The sequence below is a fragment of the Bos taurus genome, chromosome 25 (assembly GCF_002263795.3).
Source record: "Bos taurus isolate L1 Dominette 01449 registration number 42190680 breed Hereford chromosome 25, ARS-UCD2.0, whole genome shotgun sequence".
Taxonomy (NCBI): domain Eukaryota; kingdom Metazoa; phylum Chordata; class Mammalia; order Artiodactyla; family Bovidae; genus Bos; species Bos taurus.
The window spans coordinates 17,693,409-17,709,168 of record NC_037352.1 but is presented as its reverse complement, the minus strand read 5'-3'; positions in this window follow the sequence as shown (position 1 = coordinate 17,709,168).

The window sequence follows — 15,760 nt, the reverse complement described above, 5'->3', positions numbered from 1 at the left end:
CAGCCCAGATCACAGATCTTGGGCATGTACTTACAAAATATTATCTTTGAGCCTGTTTCCTTAAATTGACATGATAATTGCATCCATCTGAAAGTGTTATGGGATGAAATCAAATTCATTGAATCAACAAATACTGTGTGTATGATTTAATATTTCCCTTAATTTTGCAAGGGGGGGAAATACTACCTCCATTTATGTAAATGAGGAAACAGGTTTAAAGAGGTAAAATTATTTGTCAAATTCTATTGTTATTGTTAATAAGCAGGGTGCTGGGATCCAAATCCAATTAGGCTTCTTTTAGTTTCAAAGAAAATGGTATAGTTACATGACAAAGGTTGTTTGGGTCCAAGGTTGGGACAGAGAGCTGGGGGATGAACTAAACACAGGCTGTGAAGAGCTCTTTGTGCTTTTTCAAGGAAAGCGGGGAACACATTGGTGTGAGAAGAAGAAGGCAGCAAGGTCTAGATCTGGCAGTGGAGAGCAGGAGAAGGGAAGAATTGCCAGATGGGTGACACTCCATCTACAGATATGAAGCCAGTCTCTGGGGATACACTCTCCAAGGATGGCTATGGGATCACCTCATTCATTTTTAGATTTGCCTTGTGCATTGTGATATTGTGAATTTTAATAAGACATATGTATTTGTCTCTGTCCTGTTTCTGGCACAGAGCTCCTAAAATGTTTAGAATTTCCTAAGTATAGGGAGTGATTTTGGTGTCTTCTGTTATGTAAATGAGGTGAGTTTGGGACCACACCCAGATGAGGGATGGTTGTCCAAGTAACCAACCCCATGATTAGAAGGTTGGAACTTTCAGTCCCATAGCAGGAGGAGAGAGGTGCTGGAAACTGAATCAATAGCCAGTGGCCAATGGCTTAACCAATTATGATTACGTAAGGAAGCCTCCAATAAAAACCCAAAAGAAGGGTGTCCAGAGAGCTGCCATGTTAGCAAACATGTGGAGGTACTGAGCTCCAATTCCCCTCTCCCCATACCTTACTCTTTGTATTTCTTCTACCTGGCTATTCCTGAGTTATACTCTTATAATAAACTGGCAATCTAGTAAGTAAAATGTTTCTCTGATTTTTGTGAGTCACTCTAGCAAATTAATTGAGCCTGAAAAGGGGGTTGTTGGAACCTCTGATCTATAGTCAGTTGGTCAGAAGCACAGGTAAAAACCTGGATGACCAATAGACATCTAAAGTAGGACAGAATAGGAGTAGGGGACATCCTTGTGGGACTGAGCCCATAACCTGTGGGACCTGACATTGTCTCCAAGTAGGTGGTGTCAGAATTGAGCTCAGTTGTAGGACACCCAACTGGTATTGTAGAATTGCTTGGTGTATAGGAAAAAAATCACATATTGAAACAGTGTCAGAATATTATGCACCTTTGTTGCCAAAAATCCTTGAGATGTTACCGATTGTTACAGTTCAGTCACCTCACCATCAGCCAACATGGGCACAAACTCACCTCAAGCATTTGGGCAATCAGGGCTATGAAGTCTCAAATTTGTTGAGCCACTCAGTGCTGTCTAACTCTTTGCGACCACATGGACTGCAGCACGCCAGGCTTCCCTTCTCCCAGAGCTTACTCAAACTCATGTCCATTCAGCCATCTCATCCTCTGTCGTCCCCCTTCCCTCCCACCTTCAATCTCTCCCAGTATCAGGGTCTTTTCCAATGAGTCTGTTCTTCGCATCAGGTGGCCAAAGTATTGGGAGTTTCAGCTTTAGCATCAGTCCTTCCAAAGAATATTCAGGGTTGATCTCCTTTAGGACTGACTGGTTGGATCTCCTTGCAGTCCAAGGGACTCTCAAGAGTCTCCTCCAACAACAGTTGGAGGAAAGCATCCATTTGAAAGCATCAGTTCTTGAAAGTATCAGTTCTTGAGCACTCAGCCTTCTTTATGGTCCACATCTACATCCATACACGACTACTGGAAAAACCATAGCTTTGACTATACAGACCTTTGTTGGCAAAGTAATGTCTCTGCTTTTTAATATACTGTCTAGGCTGGTCATAGCTTTTCTTCCAAGGAACAAGGGTCTTTTAATTTCATGGCTGCAGTCACCATCTGCAGTGATCTTGGAGCCCAAGAAAATTAAGTCTGTCACTGTTTCCATTGTTTCCCTATCTATTTGCCATGAAGTAATGGAACCATATGCCATTATATTAGTCTTTTGAATGTTGAGTTTTATTTATTTATTTTTTTTGAATGTTAAGTTTTAAACGAGCTTTTTCCCTCTCCTCTTTCACTTTCATCAAGAGGCTCTTTAGTTCCTCTTCACTTTCTGCCATAAGGGTGGTGTCATCTGCATATCTAGGTTTTGATATTTCTCCCGGCAATCCTGATTCCAGCTTGTGCTTCATCCAGCCCAGCATTTCTCAAGAAGTACTCTGCATATAAGTTAAATAAGCACAGTGACAGCATACAGCCTTGACATATTCCTTTCCCAATTTGGAGCCAGTCTGTTGTTTCACATCCAGTTCTAACTGTTGCTTCTTGATCTGCATACAGATTTCTCAGGAGGCAGGTTAGGTGGTCTGGAATTCCCATCTCTTGAAGAATTTTCCACAGTTTGTTGTGATCCACATAGTCAAAGGCTTTAGTGTAGTCAATCAAGAAGAATTAGATGTTTTTCTGGAATTCTCTTGCTTTTTCTATGATCCAACAGATGTTGGCAATTTGATCTCTGGTTCCTCTGCCTTTTCTGAATCCAGCTTGTACATCTGGAAGTTCTTGGTTCATGTACTGCTGAAGCCTAGCTTTGAGGATTTTGAGCATGATCTTGCTAGCATATGAAATGAGTGCAATTGTGCTGCAATTTGCACATTCTTTGGCTTTGCCTTTCTTTGAAAGTGGAATGAAAACTGACCTTTTCCAGTCCTGTGGCCACTGCTGAATTTTCCAAATTTGCTGGCATATTGAATGCAGCACTTTAACAACATCATCTTTTAGAATTTGAAATAGCTCAGCTGGAATTCCATCACCTCCACTAGCTTTGTTCGTAGTGATGCTTCCTAAGGCCCACTTGGCTTCACACTCCAGGATACCTGGCTTTAGATGAGTAATTACACCATTATGGTTTTCTGGGTCATTAAGATCTTTTCTGTATAGTTCTGTGTATCCTTGCCACCTCTTCTTAATATCTTCTGCATCTGTTAGGTCCATACCATTTTTGTCCTTTATCCTTCCCATCTTTGCATGAAATGTTCCCTCAGTATCTCTGATTTTCTTGAAGAGATCTCTCGTTTTTCCCATTCTATTATTTCTCTCTATTTCTTTGCATTGTTCACTTAGGAAGGCTTTCTTATTCCTCCTTGCTAGTCTCTGGAACTCTGCATTCAGACGGGAATATTTTTCCTTTGCCTTTCACTTCTCTTGTTTTCTCAGCTGCTTGTAAGTCCTCCTCAGACAACCATTTTGCCTTTTTGCATTTCTTTTTCTTAGAGATGATTTTGATCTCTGCCTCCTATACGATGTTATGACCCTCCATCCATGATTCTTCAGGTACTCTATCAGATCTAATCCCTTGAATCTATTTGTCATTTCTACTGTATAATCATAAGGGATTTGATTTATTTCATACCTGAATGGTCTAGTAGTTTTCCCTACTTTCTTCAATTAAGTCTGAATTTGGCAATAAACAATTCATGATCTGAGCCATAGTCAGCTCCTAGTCTTATTTTTGCTGACCATATACAGTTTCTCCAACTTCAGTTGCAAATAACATAATTAATCTGATTTTGATATCAACCATCTGATGATGTCCAAGTGTAGAGTCATCTCTTGTGTTGTTGGAAGAGGGTGTTTGATGTCTCAAACTATCTTATTCTAAAAAGAAAAAACAACAACAAAAAACATGATCAAGTGGCTACAGTAGGAAGTTTGGGGCCAGGCAGAGGTGGTCTGGAATCCTTCTTACTAGGTGATCTTAAGCACAATGCTTGCCTCTTGGGCCCTCAGAATGATGGTTCGAGAGTCAGACTATCCATATTCAAATCTTGGGTTGCCACCTACTGGCTGTGTAACCTCAAATAAATCACTGATAAGCTCTCTGAAGCTGTTTCCTCATCTGTAAAATGGGGAAGATAAGTTTACCTACCTGTTAGAGAGGTTTAGATGAAATTATGTAAGTCCTATATTCAACGAGTAGTTGCTGAGAACCTTCTAAATGCCTGTCAGGGTCTGGTGGTGACAAGATAGGCAAGATCCCTGTTCTTGTGGAGCTCACACTGGAGTGAGAATGAAGAGATGATACAGAGATAATTGAAATAAGAAAATAATATTAAGCAGCGATCAAAATAGAGCTGCTCTGGACACAGAAAGGGAGGCCTGAACCAAAGTTGAGTATTGGTTGACCAGGGGCAACAGCAGGTACAAAGGCCCAGAGACAAAGCAGAGTTTGGCACAATCATGGAGGAAAGGACCAGAGTGTCTGGACTGAGCAAAGGGAAGGGCAGTGCAAGAGATAGCCAAGGGTTGGGCCCCAGGAAGTCTTGTTACTCTTATTTTGGGGTTTACTTGAGAAAGGAAGACATTGGTGGAGGTTTTAAAGCAAAACAATCCTTAGCAGAGTGCCATCCATTCTAAAATTCATTCCCAGGATTTGTTTGAATGAGGTATGGTTCGACACGCAGACATGGAAGCGACTGTTATGAGGGAAGTTCATACTCACAGATGCCTAGAAGGAGGGATCCTTCACAGGAGCCAGGCCAACACAGGGAAGCACCAGGTTCAGCCAGGAGGCAGAGGTGGGTTAGGGCAGAGTGTGGCCCAGGGTCTCCATTGGGGTGCTTGCAGGAAAGAAAGGGTGAGGCAGGGGATGCTTGTTGAGTAACTTTAAAGCTGGATGGTTTGAATAATTTTGATGGGCTCTGGACTCTAGTGACAGTCCCTAGCTGTCTAGTTCCTGGCCCTGGGGTGATTTAGGGCAGGGGAAACATTGGTTCTGTGTGTGAGAGTTTGATAAAGGAAATGATTGGAGAGTATGGGTTCTTTACTAGTTGGTTTGTACATCAAAAGCACACTCACCAAGAGAAGTTGGCCATTTCTAGGAATTGGCTAGCCCTGAGAAGGCCATCTCTCTAGCATCAAGGCCCTAGATGTCAAAACATCAAGAATACAGAAAATAAGGAAGTTATATCCAATACATTATCATATAACAAGTTTTTCATAATTGATATCCATTAGTATTATCTAATCAGAGAAGGAAATGGCAACCCACTCCAGTGTTCTTTCCCAGAGAATCCCAGGGACGGGGGAGCCTGGTGGGCTGCCGTCTATGGGGTCGCACAGAGTTGGACACGACTGAAGTGACTTAGCAGCAGTAGCAGCAGCAGTATTATCTAATAGAGATGAGGGCAATGCCTCCTATTTTGAAAAATTGTGGACAATTATTGTACAATGTATGCAAAGAACTTAAAACATAGAAAGCACTCAAAATTTTTATTTCTTTCCCTTTCCTGCTACAACACATTTTGACCTCTAATGATGTATTCAGACCAGAAAATACCCTATAGCAAATGGGTTTTGACCTGCATTTTAAACTGATAACAAAGTTTTACTTCCCACATATCAAATCAGCCCTGACATATGATTTTTTTAGTATATTCATTGTTAGATATTGCCACCATATTTGAACCTCTGACAGTTACTTAAAAAGACGGTGGGATGATTTGAGAGAATAACATTGAGACATGTATATTACCATATGTGAAATAGATGACCAGTCCGAGTTCGATGCATTAAACAGGGCATTCAAAGCCAGTGCATTGGGACAACCCAGAGGGATGGGATGGGGAGAGAGGTGGGAGGGGGATTTTGGAATGGGGGACACATGTGCACCCATGACTTATTCATGTCAGTGTATGGCAAAAACCACCACAATATTGTAAAGTAATTAGCCTCCAATTAAAATAAATTAATTATTTTTTTTAAAGTAGTGAGAACAACAGGGCAAGGGAAAGAGAATAAACATTTGTTGAGTGTATGTTATAGGTCAAGCCATGTGTAAGATGTCCATCATCACAGTGTTTCCCCAAATACAGTCACAAAAGATGCTATGGTCTGACCATTGTACCCATATTTCAAATCTTGTGCTGAAATCCTAACCTAAAAAGATGAAGGAGTTAGAAGGTAGGAGCTTTGACATTGATTAGGTCAAGGGTCAGAGAAGGCAATGGCACTCCACTCCAGTACTCTTGCCTGGAAAATCCCATGGACGGAGGAGCCTGGTGGGCTGCAGTCCATGGGGTCTCGAAGAGTCGGACACGACTGAGGGACTTCAATTTCACTTTTCACTTTTCACTTTCATGCATTGGAGAAGAAAATGGCAACCCACTCAGTGTTCTTGCCTGGAGAATCCCAGGGACGGTGGAGCCTGGTGGGCTGCCGTCTATGGGGTCGCACAGAGTCGGACACGACTGAAGCGACTTAGCAGCAGCAGCAGCAGCAGCAGGTCAAGGGTGGAAACCTCATGAATAAAATTAGTGCCCTTATAAATTAGTGCCCCACAGAGCTTCCTAGTCCCTTTCCATCGGATAAAGACACAATGAGAGGGCTCTGTTATGAGCCAGGACATGAGGTCTCACCAGCCACCACACCACATCTGCTGGCACCATGATCTTAGGCTTCTCAGCCTCCAGAACTCTGAGAAATTTCTGTGGTTTATAAGCCACCCATTCTGTGGTATTCTATTATAGCAGCCTGACAAACCAAGGCACCATGGAAAAGATAATTTTAGAGATCCCTAGACCCAATATTAAATGGCATTGAATCACCTGAAGGGAGAATTAATCCCTTTCCCACCTTTCCAACTGCAGCAAGAAAAAGTCCCAAGAAAAGGGCTCTGCTGCTGCTGCGTCGCTTTAGTCATGTCCGACTCTGTGCAACCACATAGACAGCAGCCCACCAGGCTCCCCCATCCCTGGGATTCTCCAGGCAAGAACACTGGAGTGGGTTGCCATTTCCTTCTCCAATGCATGAAAGTGAAAAGTGAAAGTGAAAAGTGAAAGTGAAGTCACTCAGTCGTGTCCAACTCTAGCGACCCCATGGTCTGCAGCCTTCCAGGCTCCTCTGTCCATGGGATTTTCTAGGCAAAAGTACTGGAGTGGGGTGCCATTGCCTTCTCCGAAGCGGGCCCTAGCATTCCTTAATGCCTCTCTAACACTAATCTCCCCCTTCAACAAAGAAGACTCGGAGCCTTGGCAGGCTACAATACTAGCTAGAATTCTAATGATATTGGTGTTTCCCCTTTGATTCCTTTTTTTTAATATAAATTTATTTATTTTAATTGGAGGCTAATTACTTTACAATATTGTATTGGTTTTGCCCCCCCCCCTTGATTTCTTAAATGATTTCCTTCTTTACAAAGCAAGACAGACTAGTGTGACTACATGTGATAAAAATTAATTTAAAAATTAATTTTAAATATCTAATTTTTAAATAGAAGTATTTCTAAGTGAATCGGCTTAAAAAGAAACACTATGTTAATAATAGTACAAGCAGCAAAAATCACGCACATCGTATACACACACAGGAAATACTAGATTCTTTCCTTTATCTCAGTGGCATCCTCATGAGGCAGACGCCGTATTGATCTCTGGTTTACCTATAGGAAACCGGGACACAAAAAGGGGAAATGACTCAGCCAAGGTCACACAAGCCTCTGCAACCCAGTTCCTTCTGGCTCCAGAGTTTGAGATCTCACCACACTGATAAATCAGGGTGTTTGTTTCCAGAATCAGAAGTTATCAATTTGGGAAAGCCTCCTATGTCTCTCTTAAGGAAGCTAAGGGACCTGCTGTCTTTAGAAATTAGCAGCCAGGAGTCTGGGTAACCCTCACCTGGGAAGCCTGGGCAAAGCACGTGATTCTCTCTTCAAGTCTCCAGCAGCTTCTCCTCCCATATCACAGCTAAAGAGAAAGGCAGAGCAACACTAGAACCAGATGTTACATTATGAATTGATCTCTTAGATCAGTAATGCAGAGTCCCTGGGAAGACAACCTTGTTCCGGAGAAAGCAGCCTTCAGTGCTCAGGTATTCAGGACACTGTGAAATTTCCCTGAACAGGACAGATCATTCTTCTGCCCCACCTAGCCTGGTTCAGCCATTAGATGGCCTGCCTGCTGTCCTTTCTAGCTGTTCTTCTTCTGTGCCCATTGCTGCCTAGTGGAACTGGCCTTATCCAGACATTGATGAGTCATGCTTCTGTACATTTCAATGTTTTATCCCTGCAGGGAAGATTCTGGTAAGTATCTTCACTCTCACTGTTCTTAATACCCCATGTCTCCCTCTTAGGACTATTTCTAAGACTCTTAAAGAAAATTGAACTTTTTGGCAATGATTGGGAATGGGAAAAAGCTCAAAGATTGGGGTGGGGCAGGGGGCGGTGGTCTCATGATTAGCTGGCTGGAAAGAATATTCAAACCGTCTCTCTTCTTCTAGTTTCACAACTTAAGTACCTCGAATGTTCTAGGTGTTACACAGTATGTGAGAATTCTTGGTCTCTGAAACTCCACAAATCAAAGGAAAATGACATTTGGTAACTTTTTACTCATACAACACACAGACATGATGGTAACTCTACTATTATTGTCTCTTTTGGAGCCAATTCTCAGTTGTGCTGAGAATGGCTTCAGCTTTGAGTTGTACAAGCTGTGTTTATGTCCCAGCTCTGATGCTAATGCAGTGTGTGGTCATGGACATATCGCTTAACTTCTCTGGATCTCAATTCTCTCATCTGTAAAGTGGGGCACTTGGATAGAATTCTCTCTGTGGGTCCCACTCAAACACTAGGTCATTGTAGGCACACTGCTTCCTCTCTCTGAGCCACAGATTTCCCATATGCAAAATGAGCTAATTAAGCCCTGGTCACTTCACAGAATAATGATGATTAAAATAGAATGGTTTATGTGGCTATACAGGCATACCTTGAAGATATTGTGGATTTGGTTCCAAACTATAGCAATAAAGTAAATATCACAATAAAGTGAGTCACTCAAATGTTTTTATATCCCAGTGCACACGAAAGTTATGTTTACACTATACTGCAATCTATCAGGTGTGCAATAGCATTATGTCTAAAAAAACACATTAAATAAAAGATACTTTAGCTAAAAGATGCCAACCATCGCCTGAGCCTTCAACTAGTCATAATCTTTTTGCTTGGTGGAGGATTTGAAATATTTTGAGAATTACCACAATGCGACACAGAGACATCAAGTGACAAAATTCAGTTGGAAAGATAGTGCCCTGATGGATGTGCTTAATGCAGAGTTGCCACAAACTTTCAATTTGTTAAAAATGCAGTATCTGCAAAGCCCAATAAAACAAGATATGCCTGTACTTTGTTAAAAGTCCTATCAATTGTGAAGTGTTACTGTAATGAGAATAAAGATCTTTGGCTGATCAATGTGTGTCTTTTAAAGGAAAGGCAGAGTATTAGGGGTGTTTTTGAGAAGTACTCCTCTCGTCATTACAGAGCTTTATCTAGACCATCTTTGTCTCTAGAAGATTATTTTTAAATTGTAGGAAGAACATTTGGGCTTCCCAGGCAGCACTAGAGGTAAAGAATCCATCTACCAATGCAGGAAACATAAGAGACACAGGTTTGATCCCTGGGTTGGGAAGATCCCTTGGAGGAGGGCATGGCAACACACTCCACTATTTTTGCCTGGAGAATCCCATGGACAGAGGAGCCTGGCAAGCGACAGTCCATAGGGTCTCAAAGAGTCAGAAACAGAAGTGACTTCGCACATAAGAACATTTAACATAAGATCTGCCCTTTAACAAATTTTAAGTGTATAATACAATATTGTTAATTATAGGCACGATGTTAAAGATAAGATCTCTAGGATTTATTTGTCTGGCATAACAAAAAGTTTATGCCCTTTGAGTAGCAACTCTCCCTTCCCACCCACTCCTCAGCCCCTGGCAATCACCATTCTACTTCTGCTTTAATGAGTTTGCTTTGTTTATGTAAGGAGAATCATGCAGTGTTTGTCTCTCCGTGACTGGCTTGTTTCATTCAGCCTAATGTCCTCCAGATTCATCCATATTATCACAATGACAGGAATTTCTTCTTTTTTAAAAGCTGAATAACATTCCATTATTATATATGTATGTACATATGTGTGTATATATATATATATATATATATAACACATTTTCTTTGTCCATTTATCCATCAGTGAACATTAGGTTGTGGCCACATCTTGGAGACTGTGAATAATGCTGCCACAAACATGGGCATGGGGAGATACTAGAGGGTTCACGGGGAAGCAAGAAGTCACAAATCTGGAATGGACAGAAAGCATGAATCACAGAAATGTCCCCAGAGCAGATGAGTCCTGTTGGGCTGTCCCCACAGAGATGAGTAAAATCCATCTCTTCTGCCCATGTTCCACTCATTCAAGATTCTAAGCCCCAGCAGACAGAATCTAACTGACCAACTTTAGGGTACCTGACCGGCCCCCACTGTCCCAATTCAAAGGATCTGGCCTCTTCTGCTTCTGTAAAGGGGTGACAACTTCCTGAATTCACGCTCCTTCTGAGAACACATCCAGTGGGGAGGATCACTCTTCGAAAGGAAATCAGGATCTGTTAGGAAAGGGAATAAGATTCTGTGCAGCCTCCGAGTGTGAAATAGCCACTTCCCAGAGGTCACTTAAATGCTTAAGTATTGGCAATCACAACATGTCACCCTCAGATATGATTTCTTTTTTTACCTTTTGCTGTTGCATGTTTCCCCACCTTATAAGAAAGAGGTCATTTGATGAGACAGACTGGTTGTCTCTTACCTCCATCTCCTCTCTCTTTTCTCCTCTCCTCACTCCTCCCCTTGCTTTCTGTCCTTCCCCTCCTCTTTTCTCTCTCTCCCTCACCTCACTTCTGTCAGGTATGGTGACAGGAGCAAAATGAGCCTTAAAGGCTATTTAGTAGTCTTGTAGGTCTCTCTGAACAAGAGAAAAGACTGTTCTCCAGTTTCAACATCCCGACCAATTACAACCTCCCTCATTCTACCACACACATGCACATGCCTTCCCTCAATCTAACAAGCACAATCTAATGTACACCTATGTGTGCACACATACACACATGAACACACACATATGTGAAGAAATACACAAATACACATGTGTGGGTACATCACAGAGGCCTGCACACATGTGCACGCACATACAAATGCTTGTACTTATAAATACATGTTCATGCACACAGGTCAAATACACACACACACACACACACACACCTAACTTTCAAATCCTTTCCTCTCAGACAAAAGCCCATTTCCTTTCCCTCATCCACAGCCACTCGTCTCCTGTTGATGAAATTTACCTTTTCCCCCCACAGAGCCATAGGGGAGAGAGAGGCACACAGTTATGGAAATATTCTCTTCCTGCACTGACCACTTGACAGGTCAATAACAAGAAACAAAAGACTTGACCCAAATTCCATGAGAATTGATATGCTCCTCAAAGAACCTAGTGCATGGCTATTACAAGCAGTGCTGTAATGAATCCTCAGCAGCCCACCAAGATGTCCTCAACCATAAGCCGTGCCTGTGGAGTAAAACCAACACTGCCTAGGAACTCAAGGAAAGCAAACAAGAGGCTGCAGACAAAGACTAACTGGTAAGGGATCTATCGGAGCTGGCCAAGGGCAGCAGAGAACCAGGATAATCAGGGGGATATGTCAGGTACCATTCTGACAGCCTAATAGCAGGGAAGGAATGGTCTTCTGTAACACGTCTGAAGGCTGGATGTCTAAGGAGCTGCAACACCACAAGGAGGTGTTGATTTCAACAATAGCTTGTAATAACCTGCTTGGCCAAGAGACTTTACACAAGGCATTTTTTCCTATGTATTACTATAAGAATTTTCAAGGATACATAAAAATTGAAAGAGGTTTCACAGTGAAAACTCATATACCCATGACCTAGACTCCACTGTTAATATCACCTTGCTTAAACACATATCTATCCACCCTTCTCTCTAGTCATCAATGCATTTCAATTTCTGATGCATGTTACAGTGGCACACTAAGTTCTCACTCCAGAACTTCAGCAGGCATGTCATTAACTAGAGTTCAGTGTTTGTTTATGGTTCACACACAAGATACTTTTGATATTAAAAAGGAGGGTTAAGCAAAGTTGGAAAAGACACATATAGCCCCATGTTCATTGCATCGGTATTTACAATGACTGGGACATGGAAGCAACCTAGAGGTCCATTGACAGATGAATGGATAAAGAAGTTGTGATACATTATAATACAAAGGAATGTTACTCAGCCGTAAAAAGAAACTCATTTGACTCAGTTCTAATGAGGTGGATGAGCCTAGAGCCTATTCTACAGAGTGAGGTGAGTTAGAAAGAGATAGACAAATATTTTGTATTAACACATTTACATACATGGACTCTAGAAAGAGAATACTGACGAACCTGTCCACAGAGCAGCAATGGAGACTCAGATGTAGGGAACAGACTTGTGGGCATGAGGGGAAGGACAGGAGGGCTGAATTGAGAGAGTCACATTAAAACATATACATAACCATATTTAAAATTTGATAGCCGGTGGAAATTTGCCATATGACACAGGGACCTCAAATCCAGTGCTCTGAGATGACAGGGTGGCAGGTGGGAGGGAGGTTCAAGATGCAGGGGACATGCATGTACCTATGGCTGATTCATGTTGCTATATGGCAGAAACCAACAAAATATTGTAAAGCAATTATCCTCCAATTTAAAATAAAAATTTTTAAAGGGGGCCTAGGAAAAGGAAAGGATGAATAGGTGAAGCACAGAGAACTTTTAGGGCAAGGAAAATATCCTTTATGATGCTATAATGATGGATAATGTCCTTAAATATTTGTATAGACCCATAGAATGTGCACCACCAAGAGTGAAGGCTAGTGTAAAACATGAACTTTGGATGATAATGTGTGTGCATGTTCATCAGTTGTAACAAATGCACCACTCTGGTGAGGAATGGGGGAGGATCCACTCGTGTAAGGGCAGAAGAGATATGGGAAATCACCCTACTTTATGCACAATTTTGCTGTGAACCAAAAACTGCTCTAAAAAAACTTAAGTCTGGTTTTTAAATTACATAAATAATTTTTAAATGAAATAAAACATATGACTTAGCTCTAAGAGAGGACTAACAGACTGGCATCCCATGGGCTGAATTCAGCTTCCAGATGTGCTGGCTTTACCTGCCCAGCATCTATTCCCATTCCTTCTGCTACAGAATCTCAACTTTCCTTTGGATAAGTGGTCTATCTTATTTCACAGTCCAAGTGGTTAGGGAGGAATTTACTGCTTCTCTTGGCTCCATCGCTGGACCCATGAGCCCCAGATGACCAATGCGTACATTTTTGGCTGACTTCAGAAGTCCAATGCAAACTGGTGAGTTTGGTTGACATGGATACACAAGAAGGGCTGGTCCAACAAGAGCCAAGCTTCTCTTTTAGCTCAAGTTACTAACCTGTTAGGATACATCCAAGGATGTCCATCTTATTATGATGCTGTAAGAGCCTATAAGAGAATGCAGCTAATCCAAAGCAAAGCAGAGTCCATTGGTGGAAAGGGATGGGTACTTTTTGCTCCTGGATCCAGCCAGGCCTAAAGTTCAGCAAACATCCATACTTTCCAGTTATGACTCAATACATTCCTTTAAAAAAATGAAGCTGGTTTGATGGGGCTCTGTAACAACTTGGAGGGATAGGGAGGGGTGGAAGGTGGGAGGGAGGCTCAAGAGTAAGGGGACATATGTGTACCTATGATTGATTCATGTTGACATATGGCCGAAACCAACGTAATATTGTAAAGCAATTATCATTCAATTAAAAACAAATAAAATTTTAAAAATTAAGCTAGTTCGAGCTTTTTTATGTTGATTTCAATAAAAAGATTTCTGATGAATACACAGTAGTGAGCTGATCTGCGATATGCATCCAGGTCTGGGTTCAAGACTACACCAAACCTGCCTCTTGAGAAACCTATATGCAGGTCAGGAAGCAACACTTAGAACTGGACATGGAACAACAGACTGGTTCCAAATAGGAAAAGGAGTACATCAAGGCTGTATATTGTCACCCTGCTTATTTAACTTATATGCAGAGTACATCATGAGAAACGCTGGGCTGGAAGAAACACAAGCTGGAATCAAGATTGCCAGGAGAAATATCAATAACCTCATATATGCAGATGACACCACCCTTATGGCAGAAAGTGAAGAGGAACTCAAAAGCCTCTTGATGAAAGTGAAAGTGGAGAGTGAAAAAGTTGGCTTAAAGCTCAACATTCAGAAAACAAAGATCATGACATCTGGTCCCAACAGTGGAAACAGTGTCAGACTTTATTTTTTAGGGCTCCAAAATCACTGCAGATGGTGACTGCAACCATGAAATTAAAAGACACTTACTCCTTGGAAGGAAAGTTATGACCAATCTAGATGGCATATTGAAAAGCAGAGATATTACCTTACCAACAAAGGTCTGTCTAGTCAAGGCTATGGTTTTTCCAGTGGTCATGTATGGATGTGAGAGTTAGACTGTGAAGAAAGCTGAGCACTGAAGAATTGATGCTTTTGAAGTGTGGTGTTGGAGAAGACTCTTGAGAGTCCCTTGAACTGCAAGGAGATCCAACCAGTCCATCCTAAAGGAGATTAGTCCTGGGTGTTCATTGGAAGGACTGCTGCTGAAGCTGAAACGCCAATACTTTGGCCACCTCATGCGAAGAGTTGACTCATTGGAAAAGACCCTGATGCTGGGAGGGATTGGGGGCAGGAGGAGAAGGGGACGACAGAGGATGAGATGGCTAGATGGCATCACCAACTCGATGGACGTGAGTTTGAGTGAACTCCGGGAGTTGGTGATGGACAGGGAGGCCTGGCGTACTGCAATTCATCGGGTCCCAAAGAGTTGGACACGACTGAGTGACTGAACTGAACTGAACTGGGTTCAAGGAGCCACTACACACCCTGCAGCGAGGTCTTAACAAAAGATTAAGACTTCCTTCCTCTTCCTCTATAAGGAAGAAAACCCACCCTGCCCATGAGGTAATCCAAGTCCAGAACTGCAGGTGACAGGTAATGCCTGAGTGGCAGCATAACACGGTAGGTGTTGCAGAGGAGGAGTGTGGTCAGGGAGCTGCAGGGGGTGTGCTGGGCAGGAAAGGCTTTGGGGATGAAGAGTCTCAAAAAGTGAGGAGGGACCAGTGGTCAAGTTACATTCTTATGGGAGGTGGGGGAGAGCAGGTGGGGCCTCCAGCACTCCAAGCCCTTTTACTCCAACCCGCCCAGCTTGAACCATCTCAGTCATAATCACTGTGGGTCTCTCTCTCTATCCGTCTGTCTTTCCATACATCCATCCCTCGTCTCTCCATGTCTCTCTCCGCATCTTTGTCTCTCTCTCACTGTCTCTTCCTTATTTTCCTCTCAACCTCTCCCTCCCTCTCCCTCTTTGTCTGGTGTGGCCCCGTCTCCCTCCCCTTCCTCCTCCTCCCTCTGCTTCACCCACTCTCTCCTAACTTCTGGGAGGCAGTCGGCTCCATCACCAACACCACTGGAGTTCAACGGAGCATCATTTTTCACATGTCCAACTCAATAGCCTCAAACTTGTCGTCCCACCCTCATTCTTGCCTCCCTTCCATCAATCCTCCACCTCCTGACAAAGCAAATGTTTTAAAATGCAAATCTAACTCTGGCACTCCCCTGCTTACAACCAGGGATAAAGACTGAACTTCTCAGCACA